We start from the raw sequence: 5,677 nt of genomic DNA, 5'->3' as shown, positions 1-5,677 counted from the left end.
CTCCCAGCTGACAGACCAACTCTACCAACTCAGAGCCTTCGCCTGCTACACTTTCACCCTCCTCCACACAGTCCCACCATCTTACGCCAACTGCCCATAATACCATCTTCTTCCAGACCCTCTACTGTCCTCGCAGTTCCCATCAGAGAAACGTCAAGGATCAAGCTTGTGCATATAGACTCTAAATCAACAGGGATGCTGCTCCGTGCAGCCCCTCCTCCGGCCCAAAGGATCAGTCTCATGAACCATGACCTGTTATGTTGTGCTGCTAGAAGGCAGAATGCTGGAGAGGATGGACTACAGTTACTCAGACTAGATCCGCCTACTCTAAACACTGGAAGAGCTACCATCACCATCAGCCCCAACTCTAGTAGGAGGCAGGAGAGGAGAGAGGAGAAGACAAAGAGGACAGGAGAAATAGCGGAGGTCACATGCTTACCAAATAAGTACAATATCCCTGTTCATGAGCCAACAGATGGGCCTGTAAGTGTGGAGCCTGCACCCGAGGGAGTACAGTTCAGCCGTCGGCAGGACTTTGCCATTCCACTTGGGTCCTTTGACTCTTTGCTGACTGGTCAGAGATTGTTGAACCAGGCCACATCTACTACAGCTGAGCTCCATGCCTTTGCCGCCACACATAAGAGACCTCCGCAGAGTCGTGATGCTTTCACCAACACAGACCCAGCTGTTCCTCCCACGCTTTTGGATAAAGCCGTATCTGCCCACGCCTCTGCGATTGCAATGAGGCCTGAATCAGAAAGTTCTGCTGTAGTTCTCCCTCCTGATTTGTTAATGAATCAGTGTTTTCCCAGACCGCACCCTGTCCACGACACAGAGGAGACCCCACAGGAACCACATAAGAATTTGGATCTGGAAGGCCGTCAGTTCCTCAGTGTCATTAACCTGGAGGACGAGGCCCTACACCAGGATTTGCCACCCTGTTCCACCCCGACAAAACAGGATGGTCCCACCACCCAGCACCCTTCTTCTACTTCAGCACAGCTTCATGTACTTGCAAACTCTGTTCTTAGGTCCGCCGCTGCTGCTCCGCACCCCTCAGTCACAGTTACAGAGGATGGCCTGAGACTCACGATTCCCCCAGATATCCCTGAAGAGTCTCCTTTGCCTTGCCACATTGAGCCCTGTGGGCATCCAGTGACAACCTCTGACCAGCACAGTGCAGGAACCTCTGAGGTCTGTGGAGCTCAAGACACCCAGAGCTTTGGGCCTCGTAGTGCCTTCGGCACAACCCCTGCAGTCCGGTTCTCTGCTGGCCTGTCGGAGATGGAATCCCAGCTGGCTGCCGTACAGAAAATTGCAGACTACATGGAGAATGAGTTTTCGAACTCCGGGATGTTGGTGAGCCCCATCGAAACGCTCACCCCAGTCTTGGATGATCTCTCTCCTGTTTGTGCCAACTATCAGAGAGCTAGTCCTTCAAAAATGACAGATCAATCAGATGAAGCATCGGGGGCATCGGCAGATGAGATTCTGTGTCAAAGTGGGCTGAGTGATGTTGTAGATAGCTTAGGCGAGTCTGTGAGGGAAGATGCTGTGAGGTGCTCAGATACTTCCCCTGCTACACTTTCAAGCTGCTCCACACAGCCCCACCACCAGGTCCAGGTCAGCCAGGGGACTGACCTGGATTTGTATTACTCACAGGCTGCCCACATTAGCAGCGAGCAGGACGAGCAGCAAGACGAATGGACGTTACAGAGACACGACCTTTCAGATGAGAGGAGCCAGTTGAGGATCTGGATGAGGAGGAAACAGAGGGAAAGACAGGCAGTTTACCAAAAGCAGAGAGAGAGGCTGAGGAGGAGCGAGTACAGACCTTACTCCCCCTCTGGAGCATCGAAATCAACATACAAAAATCAAGGCGCCATTAGGAAGACCAAAGAGGAAAGCGACAAGGTGATGCTTTTGGAGCAATATAAGCAGCGGACCTTTGAGGCCTGTTCTTTGATCAGTGACAATCAAAGAAGTCCTATGTCCCAGTCACGACAAGCTCAGGCCCACTTCAGTCCCAGTAACAGCGCTGAAGTGCAACGCTGGCCTGTGGGGAATCAACACAGGAGAGTGGGACTGCACAGTCCAGCGAGCTCTCTGCAGAGGGACCGTCTCTCTCATGGACTGCACAGTCCAGTGAGCTCTCTGCAGAGGGACCGTCTCTCTCACAGTCCAGTGAGCTCTCTGCAGAGGGACCGTCTCTCTCATGATGCCAGAACTGGTGCATCAGGGATGGATTGGCTGGAGAAGCTCTCTGAGAGCGCTGGCCGCACCCTCGGCAAGCTCGACTGGGCTGCTATTGAGAGCATGGTGGCTGCAGAAGGAGCTATTTGATCCGCATCAGCTTTCTGGAGCCTTCGGAAGGAAGAACACGTGTTGACGCTTCAATAGTTGCTTTTAAATATGTGCAGTTGGGGTTTAGAGTTGGGGTGAATGTAGAGATGAACCTACTTTGGCGCAGTGAAAAGTGATGCCATCTCCTGTAGTTCTGATTTATCTTGTATATTTCAGTCTATAATCATAGAGAGAGAGAGGGAGATATCTATATTCATATATATATATTATATATATATATATATATAGAGAGAGAGACAGAGAGAGAGATAGAGAGAGAGGGAGAGTCAGTGAGATGAAAAGTACAGTATGAGTATGTGGAAATATATTTCATAATTAATTATGTGCCGAAATTAAATCAATTTGATGATTTGAAGGTACAAAAATTGCGTTGTCAATGATATTAGGTTTGAAAATACAACATTTGCCCGATTTAACAGTCTTCCGGTATCCTGTAGACCAGGGATACTCAACTTGCTTTGCCCGGGGGCCACTTTCGTGAAATGATAGAAGGGCAGGGGCCAATTAATAAACAAACAATATACATTTTTCTGTAGTGGATTGTAGGTTTTTGGGGTGTCAGCTGGAGTTTAGTCTGACAATGTATTGCACACCGAATAGTTAGTTAGGTTAAGTACACAAGTGCCTGGGTAGCGAGCAGACGGCAGTATTTGACAATTTAGCAGCTAAATCATAGATTATTGAAAGATATTCCATATTCCAGACTAAAATGCTATAACAGAAGTGGAGTATTGGCCAGAATGACATGAACATTTGGACACTTATTCAGCGGGTATCTTGCATGTTGCGTTCAGGTGCACTGTAAAAAAAAATGCAGATAAAGAAACAGATAATTGTGTTGGTTGAACAGATACAGATACAGATAATGACGTCTCGGTACACCTCTTATCTCCTGATGCCATCTCTGAAGTGCACCAGTGCCTCCAGGCTCCTGCAGGAAAGCACCCTCACAACATGATGCTACCACCCATGTGCTTCATGGTGTTCTTCTGCTCGTAACCCTCCCCCTTTACCCTTTAACCCCCTTTTTCCTCCAAACATAACAATAGTCATTATGGTCAAACGGTTCCATTTGTGTTTCATCGGACCAGAGGACATTCCTCCAAAACGTCATTGTCCCCATGTACCTTTATCACTTCTACTTTATTACCTCTCCTATTTAACTGTTGCTTTAACTGCCCTTCACATACACTGACACTGTTGTCCTATTTAGCTGTTGCCTTATTGTCTATTTGTTGTTTGCTATGATTTTGCACTATTTACCTCCTGCACCTTGTCTGTAATGGAGCCCACAGCATAAGAATGTCACACATGTGTACTTGTACAACGGAGTGACAATAAAAATCTTGAATTTTGAATCGTGCAGTTGTAGCAAGTAGAAAAGGAAGATCAAAGCTGGAGCATGATTCATAAATATAAGATGAATAAGTTAGCAGCTCAGCTCACCCATATCACTCCGCTCTGGACCGCATGGCCACCTCTCTGTAGCAGCCCAAATAGCCCAAGCATGTGCTTCAGTAGGGTATAGCTGTATCGCTCAATGCTTGTTGCTTGTATTGGAGAAAGGGTCACGTCTGCATCCCGTAATTGCATCTGGAAGCTGGTCCCCCGGGGGTGCCTTGTCCATCATGACTGACGTTAGACTGCGCCTAACGGAAGCGTCGAGCAGGAAGGAGCCTCGCCATTCACACCAGAAGCACCCTGATGTTATAAATCACTGATGATTTCATAGACAGCTACAAATACATTGTGACTAAGATTGCACAGTGAGGCCAAGCCGTTATTAGAATCTGTCTTGTTTTTTGTTTGTTGTCTTCTCTGGAAAGTATTTACCCAAAGGAAAGCAAACCTCTGGGGAGAGACAGCGCTTAAGAAAGAGTTCCAGCATCTAAAAAGAGAACGATTCAAAACAGAGAGCTTTTGGTAATGACAGCCTGTTTTCTACAGAGACAGCACATTCTCACTGTCTCCAAGCTTCTGAAGCCCAAATATAGTTGTGTGTAACGGCGGGTTACATGAGAGCGCATTCCTGCAGCTTTGAGGCCAATCTGTAAATGAAGGGGGTCCTTGCTGTTTGTTGTGTTAACCCACCTATGAGACAGACGTGTCAACCCACCTGTGAGACAGACGTGTCAACCCACATATGAGACAGACGTGTCAACCCACCTATGAGCCAGACGTGTCAACCCACCTGTGAGACAGACGTGTCAACCCACATATGAGACAGACGTGTCAACCCACCTATGAGACAGACGTGTCAACCCACCTGTGAGACAGACGTGTCAACCCACATATGAGACAGACGTGTCAACCCACCTATGAGCCAGACGTGTCAACCCACCTGTGAGACAGACGTGTCAACGCACCTATGAGACAGACGTGTCAACCCACCTGTGAGACAGACGTGTCAACCCACCTGTGAGACAGACGTGTCAACCCACCTATGAGACAGACGTGTCAACCCACATATGAGACAGACGTGTCAACCCACCTATGAGCCAGACGTGTCAACCCACCTGTGAGACAGACGTGTCAACGCACCTATGAGACAGACGTGTCAACCCACCTGTGAGACAGACGTGTCAACCCACCTGTGAGACAGACGTGTCAACCCACCTATGAGACAGACCTGTCAACCCACCTGTGAGACAGACGTGTCAACCCACCTGTGAGACAGACGTGTCAACGCACCTATGAGACAGACGTGTCAACCCACCTGTGAGACAGACGTGTCAACCCACCTATGAGACAGACGTGTCAACCCACCTGTGAGACAGACGTGTCAACCCACCTATGAGACAGACGTGTCAACCCACCTATGAGCCAGACGTGTCAACCCACCTGTGAGACAGACGTGTCAACCCACCTGTGAGACAGACGTGTCAACCCACCTATGAGACAGACGTGTCAACCCACCTGTGAGACAGACGTGTCAACCCACCTATGAGACAGACGTGTCAACCCACCTATGAGCCAGACGTGTCAACCCACCTGTGAGACAGACGTGTCAACCCACCTGTGAGACAGACGTGTCAACCCACATATGAGACAGACGTGTCAACCCACCTATGAGACAGACGTGTCAACCCACCTATGAGACAGACGTGTCAACCCACATATGAGACAGACGTGTCAACCCACCTATGAGCCAGACGTGTCAACCCACCTGTGAGACAGACGTGTCAACCCACCTATGAGACAGACGTGTCAACCCACCTATGAGACAGACATGTCAACCCACATATGAGAGAGACGTGTCAACCCACCTATGAGACAGACGTGTCAACCCACATATGAGACAGACGTGTCAACC

This window comes from Poromitra crassiceps (assembly GCF_964638095.1).
Source record: "Poromitra crassiceps genome assembly, chromosome: 13".
Lineage (NCBI taxonomy): Eukaryota > Metazoa > Chordata > Actinopteri > Beryciformes > Melamphaidae > Poromitra > Poromitra crassiceps.
Note: the sequence above shows the minus strand (reverse complement) of the source record.